The 18,109-nt window shown below is 40.0% G+C and overlaps 1 protein-coding gene and 1 pseudogene across 2 annotated transcripts in view; both read left to right on the top strand.

Moving 5' to 3' along the window:
• The window catches only part of F13A1 (coagulation factor XIII A chain), a 433,590-nt gene that overhangs the window by 236,036 nt on the left and 179,445 nt on the right, over positions 1 to 18,109 (top strand). The gene's annotated exons all lie outside the window — the stretch shown is intronic.
• LOC108585268 lies at positions 15,063 to 17,599 on the top strand (annotated as a pseudogene).

The following is an 18,109-nucleotide window of genomic DNA, read 5'->3' as shown; positions in this document are numbered from 1 at the left end:
CCCGTTTAGAAAAAATAAAGCAACTGCAGCTCACTACCAGTGCTCATTTAATTTACATAAACATGCTCTTTGAGGCTGAAGCAAATCTGACTGATTTGCAATGTGAAAATAAAATATAAAAACCCTTCATGGAGTTATTTCTAAATAGAACTTGTCTCTAATCCTAATGTAACGCAAATGTATATGATGTTGCATTAAGATTAGAGACAAGAATATTCTCAGGCAAACAGGAAATAGGTTAACAGGTGCATGACCAACCTTGGAGCAATTTGATGGGCACCATCAGAGGAGCAGTGTGACTACTGGGCACTCACCTCAGCAGAGCTGGTTGGGTACAGCTAAGGGTAGGGATCATCCCCAAAGAAAACGGGACAAGGAAAGAAGAGCAGTGGATGTCTCTTAGAGTCAACAGCACTGGCACTCAGAATGCAAGTAAGACCATCTTTGGGAGTGCCCAGAACCCTTCACCACATTATCAGCTCCTCACAGAAGGGCTCATGACTATCCTGCTCACAGCTGTATTCCTCATACCATGACTGGCACATATTAATGGTGGCTCATAGCTGCTCATTGAGTTTATCAATGGTTCTGCATGAAGAGTTTGAGGAAGGCCAGAAGTTTATCAGAGAATGGAGGGGTGGAGACCCAGGAGTATTGACCTATGATTGTTGAAATGCTATTTTTATCATCAGATAGATTTGGTCAGGAGGCTACAGGAACACTAGGAAGCTACTTATAAAATATTCTTCTTCTTTAAAATCTCTCCCTTTGTGGAGTCATTAATCATAGAATTCCCAACCTGACGCTCCACTTTGTGGGTCTGTCGTCACAACTAGGGTTTCCAGCTCATTGCCCCAGTTGCTCTTAATCTCTATATTATGTTTTATACCTTTTTCTTCTGCTGCCATCCTGGGTTTTGCTGGCAGTAAAAATAAGATTGCCCCACTATCTTTCTTAAAACGATGTGAAATTTTCTGTTGCTCACTGGGTTAGTAGTTGACTCATGCTGCAGGAAATCTGGGAATTGAAGATATGACAGATAGTTAAGCCCCACATCTCTCACATAAACTCCTTCCCCTTCTCCATTATTCCTTCCTTAACTGTTTACTGTCAATTATGTGCCAAGCAATATGTAAAACATTATGACTGTAGTAATAAAAGATATCCAATTTGTTTTTAAAATCTTTTTGAAAAGTAAAAGCAAAAGGCTGAACCATGATGCTGGAATAAACCAATTGTTGTTGAGCTTAGACTCTGAAAATTTTCTCTGCTTTTACCATGTGTGTGTCTGAAGGTGGATATTGTTATGCAAGGAAGAGAAGTGAATATACAGGAAATGAGATCCTTAAAGAGGTTGCCATCCAGATGTTAAATCAAAGAGATTATGATTCATTCAACCAAGTCGTACTTTTGAAGGCCTGTCCAAGTCATGGTGCCTTTGAGGTTTTGCCTGTTACTATTCAGAACTTGGTATGTGTTATTCCATGTAAATGTTATGCAATGATTCAAAAATGAATACCAGGTTGAAAGATGTTATAACAGTCCCTTGTTTCAATGAAATCTACCTTTGTGAGCAGAGGTGACCAAAAAGACCACACTGCATGACCAGCAGCCCACAAACCAGACTGGGCTAAGTTCTGCTGCTATTTCTAGAACTTCTGCTGTTCAAAGCACTCCTTGGGTCCAGCCAGATTGCCATACTTTCTTGATACATTTTCCACGGTTGCTTCATTTGTTGTTCATTTCTCTTAGGGCTTATAGTAGGTTATTGTTTGAGGTGGCATATCTGTACATCTTAATAAAATATTTTCGGTTCCACATTTTCCGCTCAAGTTCCCTGTAGCCATGATGAACACCTGGCATCCTTTGGACAGCTTTCCATAACTACATAATAATGAGCCAGTTTTTACCATCCATATTAGATATGGCTAGAGTGACTATTTTCTGAAGCAAAATTATGCTGAGCATTTGCCAAATATCAGATGAACTTAAAGCCCTAGAATTATCTAAGAAAGTCCAAGGGGAGTGTCATTGTTCTAGACTTAGTTCAAAAGATGCTGGACAATGGCGTACATGTTCAGCCTTTGTAGACATATAGAGTGAACATTACCCTTGCTGTTACAGGTTTTATTCTCTGCTGAGGGCCACAGAGCCTCACCGTTAGTTTGCCCCACACACAACAGGGTAAATTCCTACTCCTTTGCCAATTAGGAATTTTCCAGGCAATGTGTTTACATCTTGGGTAAATACATTACTTTCATCAGTGTAACTTAACGATAAAGTATTTTTAGAGGATCAGATTATTTGAGTATGGCTGTGATAAGTCTCTCCTTAAATGGACCTTAACAAAGTAGGAAGAAAACGTTAGCAGACATTCCAGACTAATGATGTTTTCTTTTTCTCAAGTGGGTTATTCAGAGTTGAATAGCAATTACTTAAAGCTAGTAACATAGGAACATTTTCTGTAATACTGTAATAATGTTTGTTTATGTTTTTTCATTCTATAACATTCAGCATGTGACAAAGGAATTAGAAAAAAGATTAGTCAAATTTGGAGCCATGGAATTAATGAAATCTGTATGTTTGAAGAATCATTTTATATAACTCCATGCTTTTGATATTTCCTAGAACATCTTAGATTGAGGTCATTGTGCATTATTAACAGAGTCCTGGTTAATAATGTACAATGACCTTAATTCAACATGTTTTCAATGAATGACTGACCTTCATGCTTATAACATCTTGACTATACTTACAAATATTTTTCTAAATTGCTGGTCTGTTTGCAGATGCATTATCAGTGGCATGCAAAAAATAAGATTATGCCTTGTTTAGGATTCTCTTTCTTGTAAAGTCCCATCATTGCTGCATTAAGATAGGTATGGGAATGTGTAGGCAAAGTCACATATAGTGACACGCATTGGATAAAAATTATAAACTTCAGCCACCTGACTCTTTCACTCAAAAACATAATGTGGCTCTCCTTTATATCTTTTTTTAATGATTTACATAGCTTTCCATTGTATGTATGTGCTATAATTTATTTTAATAAACCTCCACTAATTGACAGCTGGATTGTTTCCTAGTTTGTAATTTATAAACCATGATACAATTAACACCCAGGGAAACATATCTTTGTGTACTTTGACAAATATTTCTATAGAATAAGTTCCTAGAAGGGGAATTTCTGGTTCAAAGGAAATGTACACTTAAGCTATGATTGGTATTGCTAAAAATTTATTTGTTTCAAATCCTTGCCCATTCTGGGAATCGGCAGTTTCAATTTTTGCCAATTTGATGTGTCAAAAACCTTATTGTTGTTTTGATTTGCATTTATTTGATTAGTAAAGAGTCTGAATATCTTTTCATATATTTACTAGCCATTTTTATTTCCTCATTTGAAACTGCCTATTCATGAGCTTTGTTCATGGTTGTGTTGGACTGTTCGTTTTTCTCGTTAAGTTATACAAGCTCCTTGTGTATTACAGGAAAAAACCCCTCTATTTTAGTACATATGTTGCATCCATTCTCATACTAATTACATATTGATTACAGCGAAGTATTTTTCTATTGTACACTATTATTAAAGTTGCCCTCACTTTGATTCTCTGGCAAGTTCTATAAATTTTATGAGCAATTTTATTACAGACATTTGTTTAAATATCATCACCAAAAAAGAGTGAGAAACATTGCCTAAATATAGGAAAAATGAAGAAATATACAGAACTTTTAAACTAAACCTACAAGGTTTAATGTCTATAAAGATAAAACTTTTTATTTTTCCAGAAGATTCTTGAAGTCTGGAAATTCTTGGAGATGAAAAGTCTTGCATCACTCATGGAGACACTTCAGCCATGAGAGAGAGAAACCAATCTGTATCCCCTTAGAACACAGCATTATCAACTCCAGCAGGAGCAGACTGTGTTGTAGAGAGAACATGGGTCATTTAGACATTCTAGTTCATCATTCGTCACCATGTGCCCTGGTTTACCAGAGCATCCACTTCCTTTTCTGTGAAGTGCATGCAATTATACCTGACCTGGATGTAGGGTTACTGTGGTCATTAAATGAGGTTCACTATGGAAAATGTCTATACATAGTAGATGCTCAACAAACACTCCTGTTCCCAATCCTGCAAGTTATTTCATGAAAAAATTGTACCTATAGCTACTCAACTGTGACAGGAACATTTAAAATGTAAAATCACCAAGCCAGTAAATATAAAGGTTTGGCTCCTTCTTGAAATACTCAGTTGCTGAGGTTTCTCACAAGTAAGTCAAGATACACTTGATTTTCTAGAATGAGGTAGAAACTATATTCTCTTCAAGATGGCTCATAGCCTCTGTACGTTTTAAATGTCTAATGTTAATGCTGAAACTGATGCTTACTAGGGAAAGCAAGTGCTGCATGACAAACGTTAGGTTCCATAAGCCATGTGAGTAAACTGAGAATCTGGTCATAGTCCAAGAAGTGGATCAGGCATGTGACTTGGTGTATGACTGATTCCTTATACGTCTGCTTTGGGTATATGACTGATTCCTTATATGTCTACTTTGGCAGGGAAGATCTCAAATACTTTTAGACAATAGTCTTCATGGGGAGAAAAGTATGGCACCTGCAATTAGTCATGTTGATAGTACGCATTCTTGATCTCACATAATGAAAAGGGCACTTCAACTCTGTGGTCTTTCTCCCTCCAAAACCATAACCCACATCTACTCATGAGGAAAACTTTAGACAAATCCCAACTGAGGGGCATTCTATACAATCTCTGACCAGTGCTTCTCGAAACTGTCAGGGTCATCAAAACTAAGAAAGTCCAAGAAACTCTCCCCAGAGGAGCCTGAGGAGATACGGTGACTAAACGTAATGTGGTAGCCTGGATGGGGTTATGGGACCCAAAAAGGACATTAGGCAAAACCTTAGGAAATCTGAATAAAGTATGACTTCAGTTAATACTGATGGATTACTATTGGTTTGTTAATTATAACAAAGGTACTGGACCAATGTAAGATGTTAATAATAGGGAAACTAGGTATGTGGGCATATGGGAACTCTCTGTTCTGCCTTCACACTTTCCCTGTAAATCTAAAACTGTTCTGAAATGAAGAGTTTATTTAAAAAAAAAAAAAAAGCTCCTTGCCTCCCCATCCATTCCACTGTCAATTAGTACATCAAAAAAGCCAAAAATAAAACTTCCCCAATACTTCTGGAAATACAGTGTGCTTTCAAAGAGGTTAAAGTCTCGACATCGCATATCAGCATTTAATTTTCTCCAAATGTGTCTCAGATACTGGTCACTTCTGGTCTGGGTTGCCCACTGTTTTGGGGGCCTGTGTCAAGCTGGGACACTAGTGGATGCTCAATAAATAATTAAGAATTGGTAGAGTGATGTGAGAATTAGGTCTTTGGTAAGCAAATTCTGAATTCTGGCCAAACCAGTCCATGTCATGACGTGGCTCTATTTTACAAGAAGCCAGCCTGCAGACCAGCTGTGGGACAACACCCAGGGGTGGCTTGCGTGCGTGTGCACAGCCACTCTCCTCACGTTCAGTTCTCACACAGCAACACGTCAGTTCTGGACAGAGGGTACAAGATTAAAAACTGAGAGTTGATCTTTGCACAGTGTCCATGGCAGACCCCTTCTCCCCAAATTGTGGTTGGGTACTACATGGTCTTAAATACAACCAGTTCAGGCAGAAATCACTGATACAACATTTAAAAAAACAAACCAAACAAAAACACATCATTTCTTAGTCAGTTAGAGTGTTAGGAATTTCCCAGTATTTTATTTAAACTAATGAACCAAAGCATTTATTAGACTGAGTAATTGACTAATGCAAATTTGCATGTTCAAATGGATGCCTATTCCAAGTCAATTTGGCATGTTCTTCATCTACACACTCCAGAGTGCTGTACTATTTGCAGAGCATGTGGAATATAGAGAAATCTCAAGTTCATTTCTCACGTGTGTGTGAGCGTGCTGATGTGTGCATGTGTTCGTGTAATGTTGGTTACTAATAAATTTCAGCCAGAGGAAGGAAAGGAGTGAAATATCTTACATTTAGCAGCCTTTCCAATCGATTTTACATGAAATTGTTGCTTAGTGTTTTCTTTATGTCAATAATGAAAAATGGTGGGGGTGATGAATGAGTCTTGACTTTCCACGTCCCAAGGATGGTAACAGAAGGCACTCAGCAGGTCTGCCCACTCCTGTTGTTAATTAAAGTATTTTCACATTCTCCAAGGTGTAATGCACTCTGGGCACTGAGCCCCGGAGAGACTTGTGCAGTCTAATAATCACACATTCGAATAAATGCAGTAGGGGTCCACCAGGGAACAGATCGCTTCTCCACCCTCATTAATGTCTGCAATACTCTGCAAATATCTGAAATGCACTGGCTCCATTTCTTATGAATAATAAATATTAGTCAGGCTCCTAGTTGCTCAGTGGCTCAAGGCAAGGCAGACACCCACCTACTCAGCGGTGACATTTGCAGCTCAGAGCTTGCTTTATTGCATTCACCAAGTGGTTCTTGCCAAAGCAGATTTCCTTGGATTTGTTACACCCTTTGTCTGGATTGCACTGTAATTCTCATTTGTTGGCACTGTTAAGGCATTTGTCTGTGTATGAAATATGAAGAGTTTTACAAAGCTGATTTTGAACTGTCAGAAGGTATATCTGCACACCCCCAAATCGTCTTGAGGACCTCGAACCTCAGAAAAACAGGACACATTTTAAATATTCGACATCTTTCCAAACTGCTGCTAAACTAAATTGAACGTAAGTCTCCTGAATACTTCAAATTTTAGTTGAAAGAAAGTTGGGGCAATTTTACTTCAGAGAAGCATACAAGTCCAAAAACTCAGGATAGGAACTAGCTGATGGAAATAACACTAGGGATGTAGAAGATCTGGACTCCTATTTCAGTTGTAATAACACAAACACAACACAGCTTGATGAGAAAAACAGGTTACATTTTATTGTATATTGTATTTCACAAAGGGCTATATATGTATATAAACCACATTTAACCCTCACGGCAGCTTATATGAAAGATAAGGTTATTTTTCAAAAAATAACAAAATTAAAGTTCAGCGAGGTTAAAGGATTAGCCCAGACCACACAGTACCTGGCAGAGTTTGCCCTTAAACCCAGGTCTTCTTACTCCAAGGATTTTCACTATTAAAACAGTGCTTTACATTGGATGGCAATTTATATATTTCAGCCTTTTGCCTCAGGGAATATTGACCCTCCATCTTTGTTTTGTAAAGAGATCTGTATTATATCTGTGGCACAGGAAGACTTAACATTCTTTGATGTGTATTTGGTTGGCTGCAAAATAGCCTGGCTGCTCTAAACTAAAAAGCAAGTTAGCAAGATGTCGAAATTGGCTGTCGTTCATTTAGCAGTAGCTTGAGTTGAATTAATTAGCAATAGCTGAGGTGGTCATAGTGATATGACATTCCTTAATACATGAAAGACCAGGCCGGGCGCGGTGGCTCAAGCCTGTAATCCCAGCACTTTGGGAGGCCGAGACGGGTGGATCACGAGGTCAGGAGATCGAGACCATCCTGGCTAACACGGTGAAACCCCGTCTCTACTAAAAAATACAAAAAACTAGCCGGGCGAGGTGGCGGGCGCCTGTAGTCCCAGCTACTCGGGAGGCTGAGGGTGGAGAATGGCGTGAACCGGGGAAGCGGAGCTTGCAGTGAGCTGAGATCCGGCCACTGCACTCCAGCCTGGGCGACAGAGCCGACTCCGTCTCAAAAAAAAAAAAAAAAAAAAAAAAAAAAATACATGAAAGACCATCAGCTTAGGATCAAGCAGATAGATACAGAAGAAGAGGAGGAGGAAGAGGCTCCTGCTCCTTTTCTTCCCTTTCTTCCTCCTAAAACAGGTATAGTTTGGAAATGTGATCCTGACAATTTGTGTAATATTTTGTACTCTATAAAGCACTTTTGTGGTTGGTGGTATTATTTAAGTTTCTCAAAAGCCATCATCAATAGGTAGATATCATCACTATTTATGGGCAAAACTAAACCACTTGAAAATGTCTTACTTCCTTTCTCGTTTCCCTACAAGTTTACTGACTTGTCTGAGGGCAAATGTTTAGTGTTCAAGGCATGCTTTGAAATCAGCACTTCTTTTCCAGTCTCTCCAATTTTTCACTAACACTTCCTTCTTCTTTATTAACACTACCTTCTCACTCATGGCTGTGCAGAGACTCCCTAAATTATACTCATATCTTGAGTGCACAGAAACATCAGTTCATAATACTCATCAGGGAAACACAGATGCAAAGAATATTGTACTCATCTGTCAGTAGAGCAAAGCGGGCTCCACGTACCTGTGCTGTCCATGCCTTCTTACTAGAGTTGCCAGATAAAATACCAGAAGCTCACTTAAATTTGAATGATTGTTTTAGTATAAATATGTTCCACGGTATATGTGGGACATACATATGTCTTGACATATATACATATGTATTGACAATTGTCAATAACTTGACAATTATTTATTGCTTATCTGAAATGTAAAGCATTGGGGTCTGTAGTACAATGGTGAGCACTCTTGACTCTGAAATTTGACTTTAACTTCCTGAATTTATATTCGCTAACTTGGGCAGCCCGATGAGGGTATGGGCTCTGCTTACCCCTGGGCTACTCTGGACACCGGTGTCATTTCTCTTTACATCTTTCTGGGAGATCATGGGCATTGTCAAATATCATCAGGACAATGGCTCTTTTTGAAATATGCCAGGAGACACTGTGGAGGAAAGAATTTATAAACTGTAGAAGCCTTCCCAGCGCTGTGTGTCACCTCATTTCCATGGTGGCGTTTTTGCTCCATGAGGCTCATTCAGAGAAGGAGGGTGATGAGGGCACCAGCTCTTAACCCGTCTTCAGTTTCAAAATCTCATTCTCACTCGTCTCAAAGTGTCCTTAAGATACTCCACAAGCAAATGCTATTGCTATGAGAAAATAGTCAAACCCTTGAATCATTGAATATCTTTGACTACAATCTACATTCAAATAATGTTAAGTAAGAAGCAGTGTCAATGGAGAAGTTAACACATGAGTAAAACTCCCTAAAAAAGAACAAAATAAATAAAAGCAGATAAAAATAGCCCAAAATGTCAGTGATGGTCAGTAATAACTAGTTGATAATAGGCTTAACGAGGTGTCGTCTAGAATTTTATAACAGGTAAATAATGAGACATTTATACCCATAAGGTAGACAGATAGACAGACAGACACACACACACACATACACACATACATACACATTTGTTCTTTGTATTATCTGGTAGCATGTTTTTTAAAAAAGTCATCTGGATTTTGATTATTTCTATTTTCATCTCTAGTAAATAAATACATAGCTTAAATAATATCTTGTGAAAGAAAATTTCTTCTGACTTTTCACACCGTTTAATATGAAATTACACCACAATTAACTTTCTTTGCAGTGTTGACAAATTCGTTCACCACAACTCTCCTCATCCAAAGTCTGAGGCCTTGCAAAGCTGAATGTGAATGGTCAGAGGTGTAGATGCACATCCCTCAAATCATTTTAGAGAGTTTGTGGCCTGGAAAAATGCCCAGGGAAAATTTTTATGTACTACCAAACTGCCCAACTAAGCCCTACTAAATTCTCCCTCACAGGTCCCGTCTCAGGTGAGAGTGAGCATGGACAGGGTGCTGGAATGGAACATGACTACAAGATCAGGAGCCAGAGGGGCAATTTGAACCCTGCTTCATTACATGCTAGTTGTGCACCCTGGAGCATGTTACCCAACCTGCCCAGGCACGGTTTCCCCATCTGTAAAGTGAGAGTGGCGGTGGGGGGAAGTAGCTGTAGCATTGGGTTGTTTTGAAGGTTAAGTTAAATGAGTTATCGTTTATAAAAGGCTTGGGACAGTGTACATAGAAATCATTATATAAGTGTTGTTAATTAAATAAAAGACACATGCATACATGTGCATATATGCACATACCTATATCTGTGTAATATATATTAAAATATATTATAAATATTTATTATTATATTATAAATATATGTAGTACACCTAAAATATATTGAACATACCATATATTACATCTTACATTATGTCTGACATTTTCATCATAGTATATACTGCAAGTGTACATATATATATATATATATATATATATTTTTTTTTTCTTTTAATGAAGCCCAGAACCCAGTGTAACAAGGGAGTCCTGCATTCCTCAGGCATTTTTGGCTCAGTGAGCACCTTCAAGGAAGTCCTTCTCAGCACCTGGAGGACAGAGTGAGAGATAAGAAAAAATCCCCTGAGGGCCAAACCGTGCCTGAAGGTGAGACCTGAACGCCCTACACTTTGGAAGGATGTGGCATTTGTACCAACAGGGCACTGTGCCTCCCGCACAGGCTGGTGCACCCTGATAGGTCTCAGGATGCCCCACTCAGAGTGAACACAGACTGTGTGCTGCCACTCCTCCTCCTTTCCCAGCAAATGAGCAGATTCCACAGCTTCTGTCAAGGGATCTGCTCACATCAGGGGCCGCAGGCAACCCCTTCGATGCTGAAAATTCTGGAGACTCCCACAGTCTCCAGCCTGTAGGTCCTTCTCTCACTGACAGGAAGAGACTCCACTCACTGCTCAGACACCTGTGCAGAAATGAAGTCACGGGGTCACTTATGTGAGAAAGTAGTCATGGACTGCTGCTGCTGCTTGGGGTTACTGTGCACGGTGTGTGTGTGTGTGTGTGTGTGTGTGTGTGTGTGTGAGATAATGGTATATTCAGTGAAGGCAATAGAAATGCATAGAAACAGAAGAGAAGCAATGATGACAGGAAGCTCCAGTAACCCAGATGAACCAAATTGCTAAAATGGACTGTATCCACTTCTTTACCTTACAGGTGTGCATGGTATGTGTGTGCAGGAAGTGTGTGGTGTGTGTGGTGTGGTTGTGTTTGGTGGATATGTATGTGACATGCATGGTGTGACATATGCATGTGGTGTGTATGTGTGGTATGTGGTGTGACATGTACCTGTGGTGTGTATGTGTGGTGTGTGTCGTATAGTGGAATGAGTGGCGTGATGTATACGTGTGGTTTGTGTTGTAGTGTGTGTTGTGTGCATGGTGTGATGTGTATGTGTGGTGTGTATGTGTAGTGTATGTGACGTGCATGTGTTACCTTTGCAGGTTATTTCTTTGTTTTTGTTTTTTGAGACAGGGTCTCTCTCTCACCCAGGCTGGAGTACAGTGCTGCAGTCTTGGCTCACTGCAACCTCCGCCTCCTGGGTTCAAGCATTTCTCCCACCTCAGTCTCCTGAGTAGCTGGGACTACAGGCACCTGCCACCATGCCTGGCTAATATTTTTTGTATTTCTTGGTACAGACAGGGTTTCACCACGTTGGCCAGAATGTTCTTGAACTCCTGACCTCAAGTAATCCATCCACCTCGGCCTCCCAAAGTGCTGGGATGGGAAGTGTGAGCCACCGTGCCCAGCCTCTGCAGGTTATTTCTGTGTATTTCTCATCCATATGCATCTGACCTTTGCCTAGCTGAGGTTTTAGTTTGTAGAGGCATCTCCCACATTCCTCTTAAACATCTAGTGGAATCAGGAGGCTATTGCTGCGTTTCCCCATCAGTTTTGGGGAGCCTCCCACTGCATGGATAAGTAGGCTTTAGAGTATTCATCAGCGTGTCTGCCGTTTTCCTAATACCTGCTCAGTACAATGGCCAAGGGTTTAGTTTAAAAAGCTTTCAAAGCCTGGTGTGGTGGCTCACGCCTGTAATCCCAGTGACTCAGAGGCTGAAGCAGGAAGATTTCTTGAGGCCAGGAGTTAGAGGCCAGCCTGGGTACCAAAGTACCCCATCTCCCAAAAATAAAAAGCTTAGGTAGGGCAGGCATGTGCCAGTAGTCCTAGCTCCCCAGCTACTTGGGAGGCTAAGGAGGGAAGATTGCTTGAGCCCAGGTGATGGAGGCTGCAGTGAGCCATGACCATGCCACTGCACTCCAGCCTGGGTGACAAAAAAAAGGACCCCAATCCCCCTGCAAAAATAAAAAATAAAAATAAAAAGTATTCGGTATTCTCTCAGAGCAAACAGGATCCACAGTCACAGTTTTGCTGGGAGATAGACGAGCAATTGCAATGCTTTGACTCTCCTGCAAAACCTGGGAACGGGCTAAACATTTCCCTACCCACTGAAAGAACCAGTAGCAGGAAGTTATCTTAAAGGTAGGTGAATGGCTTTCTTTGCAAGTTGAAGAAAACCTCCTATTATCAATGATGGCAGACTGAGGTTAAAACGGTTTCCTCTCAAATGCTGGGATAACTTAAACAGAGCTGATGAGGACAGCTTTCAGTGTACCCAGTTCACAAAGACTGAGTAATTCCAGCATTTAAATTTCTCAGATTAGAAGTGTGCTCTCGGTAGATTAAAAGGTACAGGCAATTCTGACTAATGCGTACATTTAACCAGATAAGGATGGATTCTCAGATGGCAAACTCCATGCCTGCTTTATAGAATTCCCATGACTCTCTTCTCCCCTGCCTCCCCTGGAGTTAAGCACGAGCTGTCCTAAGTTGTACTCCTCCTCATCTTTCCCGTTTTTGTTGTTGTTGTTGTTGTTGTTTTGGTTTTTTTGAGACGGGGTCTCACACTGTTCCCCCTGGCTGGAGTGTGGTGGCGCGATCTCGGCTCACTACAACCTCCACCTCCCAGGTTCAAGCGATTCTCCTGCCTCAGCCTTCCGAGTAGCTGGGATTACAGGCACCTGCCACCATGCCCAGCTAACCTTTTTGTATTTTTAGTAGAGACAGGGTTTCACTATGCTGGCCAGGCTGGTCTTGAACTCCTGACCTCGTGATCCGCCCGCCTTGGCCTCCCAAATCGCATGATTTCCGACGCGAGCCATTGCGCCCGGCCAGCTTCCCCTTTGTTCACAGTGGACAGCCACTGCCCCAATCTTATAACGGGACTGTGCGACCATTCCTCTTTTGAGTGCAGCTTCAGAGATTTTCTTTGTAGGGTTTTCACTTTCTTGTCAGGGACTTGATCAGGCCAGAAATACACGCCGACAGCATTCGGGAAAATCCCCTGGGTCACAGCCACCTCTGCACCCATTTTCTTAGGACAGATGGTATTTTGTGACAGCTGCCAGATTTACCAAGACCTAAGTTCAGGAAAAGATTCAAGTAAAGGCAGAAAGCTTACTAGGGAGAGGGATAATGTCACAGGCTTTAGTTCTTTTTTAATTTCACTGCAGAGTGCTTTGATTCGCTAGCTATTTGTCCCTCCCATGTCGCGTCTGTTTCTATACGTATGCTCTTGAGGAAAGGTCTTTGAAAAAATTCCATCGATGGATTTTTTACTGGAAGTAATTTTCTTCATCATGTTTACTGTACATTTCCACTTCAGCTGCTTGATTTGCTGTTCTTCAGATCAATCCTAGCAGTTTTTTGCTTCTGGGAGTGAGTGATCACTTCATCTTAATTTTGACTTTTTTTTTTTTTTCCAAATGAAAAGTATTCTGAAATATCCTCCAACTATCACAATCATTTCTCATCCTGACCATTTATTCTTCTGGGAGAATCTCTAATCATAACCCTCTAATCTCAAATCATAACCATGTGACATTGCCTCCTTAAAGCCACATAGGATTAGACCCGGATGGACGACTGTTCGGAAGCACTTCTAGACACGTTGTGGTCGCTGAAATCCTTTTATGAAAGTATGGGTGGAATCAATTCAATAGAAACTGAGATATAATGAGTACCAGCAGTTGATAGTGAAGGCTGGACCTGCCATGCCATTTAGACTTGAAAACTGGGAACACTATTTGGATTCATAGGTCAGCAAAGCAGGTAGCGAGAAGAAACCGGTGGGTGCGTGATAAAAGAAAGTAGAGGTGCAGGAGGTGGTCTAGGCCCTGAGATAACGTATGAGTGAGGGCACTCAGTTCTTGATGTTTTCATTCTAGTCCAAATGAGGCTGCATATGTATAATTTCATTCTCATCCATGAGATTGCCCATGAGAGCCTTAAAGTAGGTCTTCCTCTCCTGTGACTTTGTCTTTGTACAACTGCAATTCTCAGAAACACATACTTCATGTCTAAGACCACTGGTTTCATTCTAGTATCAATTCTTTCCTTTATCATGGGTAGCAGAACTCTGATTTTTAGCCAGCTCACTAGGCTTGGTATATAGATTGATTTTCCTATTTTTCCCTTGTAGCTAGGAGGGATCAGGGGACTGAATTGGTAAAACAAGGATTTTTTTTTTCAAAATATATAATCATAGTATAAACAGTAAACTCAGAAAATGAATGTTGCTACAATTCTATTATCTAATCCATAGATCTTATCTGGATGTTGCCAGTTGTCCCAGTAATATACTTTAGGACCAGAGAAAATCCTGAAAGAGGTATTAAGTCATCTGTCTTTTTAGTCCCCTTAAGTCTGAAACAGTTGTTTCTCAGTCTTTGCTTGATTTTTATAACTTGACGTTTTTGGAGGATAGGCTAGATATTTTGTAGAATGTCCTCCCATTTGGGTTTGTTTGATGTTTCCTCACAGTGAGAATCAGGTTGGGGCAGCAATAGCATAAAAGAGGTGTTGCATTCTCCCTAGTTCATTATAGTTGGAGGCAGAGGATTTGATTTGTCCCGTTACTGGACTTTGACCACTTGATGAAGGAGGTGTCTGCCAGGTTTCTTCACTATATAGTTACTATTTTTCTACTTTTATTGTTGTAGAGCTACTATTATTAGGGGATTGTCTGTATGGCTGTCCTTTGTTGGATGACCAACAGATAATAAGGACAGGATCATGCAAAGATAATTTGCTCTATCTTCCATCATTTTGATGAACTGGCTGAGTGATCATTTCAAGACCTTGACAACTTTATTAAATAGTCCTTTTCTAACTCTGTGTTGACAGTAATAAAACAAGCAAGGGGCCAAAAGACCTTTGCTAAGAAGCTCTTTCTTTATACAAAATCAACTCGAAGCTAATGGTATATTCAGTGAAGGCAATAGAAATGCATAGAAACAGAAGAGAAGCAATGATGAGAGGAAGCTCCAGTGACCCAGAAGAACCGAATTACCAATATGGACGGTATCCACTTCTTTACCTTATGGTGTCTTTTAACCATCAACGAGGTTCTTGATGGGATTTCCCTGAATTACAAGTGGTTGTGGAAATACTTGAGGACTAATATCATGCCGAGTAATGCATTATTATATTTTAAACTCTGTCTCTTCAGGTTGAACCATTTAAGGCCATGAGGTGTGAGGTCTTTTGAGGGTGAAAGAACTCATATTAATCCAGCTCCTGACTCCTAAAAAAAAAAAAAAAAAAAAAAAAAAAAAAAAAATTCACTTGTGTGATTAAAATGGGCATAGTCCATGCAAGAAGCAGTGCCCAGAAGGTAATTTTGTTTTTAAAGTCTTTATCTCAGTTGGAACTGAGATAGAAGCAAATGAGAATTATCACCCTATTTCTAATTCAGCAGAAGTAACTCTTGTGGTAAAGCTTGAGATAAAATGATGAAATCCACGCAGCAGGTTTGTTTAACAGACTTCCTCTAACATTAAGGTGCATAGCCTTTCACAGTCTGCAGAATTTTTTGCCTATTCGATAGTTTGAAGATGATGAAAGATTAAAAGTTCAGTGAAAATGCCCAATTCGCAAATTTCATAAACCTAATGGAAGCAAGTGCAAAGTTTGCCTCAGAAACAATAGGGTGATACAATCCATGTGTCACAATAAGTGGACAAGAACTGTGATTGCAAAGTCCACTTTGTGTTAGAATAAGGTGGATTTGGAGCCATTTTGAGGATGTATCTCATCATTTTGAGATTGTGGTGGATGTATCCACTATATGGTGAGATTGTGGTGGATGTATCCACTACAATAACACACTTACTTCCCTGGAATGATCTTGCAAGATCAATATGGAATCTTAAACAATATCTTTCCAAAGGTATACTGAGTTAGCCAATGTGTACTTCATTTTTTTTTACAGTCTTTTCAACATCAGAGCCATTTAAAAAAATTATTACATTCATTTCTTACAATCAATTACTGGAAGCAAAATGTGCTGAACAGTAAATGGGCAGGGATAACTATAATAATTTTAAAAGACAAGAACAATGAGAGAGAACTGCTCTGATATAGACAGATAGATATACATATATCTATATATATATATTCATTCTACAGTAATTGAACATAGATAGTGGCATGGGAATATGCCAATAGATCAGTGGAAAAGAATATTGGACAGAGCCACAGACATGTATCTGTATGGAAATTTGTTGTATGAGAAAATTGGCATTTCAAATCAGCAGAGAAAAAAGAAATATTCAACAAACTATGTTGGGACACTTGGCAATACATCTGAGGGAAAATATTAAATTTTATCTTTATTCTATTGTAACATAAATTTCAGAGGCAAAATCGACAAGCTAAACAAAATTTATAAAATATTAGAATAAAACATAAGGGGAATTTTTGTAATTGAGGAAAGCCTTTTAGAAAAAAACAAGGGATTTGCAGATTTTGAGCTCATAAAGTTATTGTTTTCTCTATTAAAAAGACATTAAAAATTAAATGAACAAATCTAATTATATAAACATATTTGCAGCACTGGGCTGTGTGGCGGGCAGCAGTGTCACCAGGAAACATGCTGAACTGGGTCAGGAACTGCACAAGAAGGAGGAGACACTGCTCCCATTGAAGGCAACCCTTGCACAACCTGGTGAATCACATCAAGGTTGAAACATTGGCCCTCCAATCAACGATTAGTTCTAGGAGAGGGGATGAGGTGCTGTCTTCTCCAACATCTCCAACTGCACCTGAACAGTCACTTGTCATGTCGGTGCATATAGACAATGAAGCATCAGTCAACCAAACTACACTGGAGTGGAGCACAAAGAGTCCTGTGATGGAAGAAGAAGAGGAAGAGAAAGAAGAATCAGATTCCTAAAGGAGGGAAAAAGCCAGGGTTCCTTACATAAATTAAATTTCTAAGTCTCAGGCTCTTTCTCTCCAAGGAAATCATCTTGCCATGAGCCCTAGGGCCTGCTTGAATGGAGAGCAAGAACTATAGGAGGATGTGTAGTTGCAAAATTGCACCATCAATAACTCAATCTTCAGAACGTTATGACATACAGAAAATCAAAGATGCTGTGTCTTAGCATTGAGCAATATGGGTGGTGCTATGCCTGCAGTCTGGTCAAATTCAGTAACTGTTCAAAACAAAATCTCTCCTGGGATACTATTGAGAAAATCTGGCATTTGCAAAAAGGGCAGAGTTTAAATATGAGCCAGTCTTTCCAATCAACAATACCTATTTTAAGAAAACCAACTAACAGCCGTTTGCATGCCATTGAATCCTTGTAAGCAGTGAGGCCATAGTCTAGGACAGAAAGATGACATGGGGAAGGACTGAGGGCCATCTGAGAACAAAAGCTGTTGCTACTTCTCAGAGGCATTGAGACACACTGCATGCTGTAGACTGCTTTGTGTAGCTGTTATCACATCTTGCTTGAGACGTCACTGGTAGAATGTTCTTAGAAATAAATTATAGATAAATAGCCATCATGGAGTTTGCTGGTTTCTAATAGCAAAAGAGAAAAGAAGCAGTTCTGGCCTGGCACAGTGGTTCACACCTATAATCCCAGCACTTTGGGAGGCTGAGGTGGGTGGATCACTTGAGGTCAGGAGCTTGAGACCAACCTGGCCAACATGGTGAAACCCTGTCTCTACTAAAAATACAAAAATTAGCTGGGCATGGAGGCATGTGCCTGCAATCCCAGCTACTCAGTAGGCTGAGGCAGGAGAATCACTTGAACCTGGGAGGTGGAGGTTGCAGTGAGCTGAGATTGTGCCAATGCACTCCAGCCTAGGCAACAGAGAGAGAGAGACTCCATCTCAAAAAAAAAAAGAAGCAGTTCCTCCTCTGATGAAAAGATACAACAGGAGAGTCTGAAATTCATTTCTGACCCTTAGAGAAGAAGTGTGCCATGCTTGGAAGACTGGATTTTTATATCAGACATGACAGCTACAGAATAAGAGTTGTTGATACTTCGGATATGAAGTAGAGATTCA

The sequence above is a fragment of the Papio anubis genome, chromosome 6, assembly GCF_008728515.1.
Source record: "Papio anubis isolate 15944 chromosome 6, Panubis1.0, whole genome shotgun sequence".
Classification (NCBI taxonomy): domain Eukaryota; kingdom Metazoa; phylum Chordata; class Mammalia; order Primates; family Cercopithecidae; genus Papio; species Papio anubis.
Note: the sequence above shows the minus strand (reverse complement) of the source record. Positions and strands in the feature narration are given on the sequence as shown.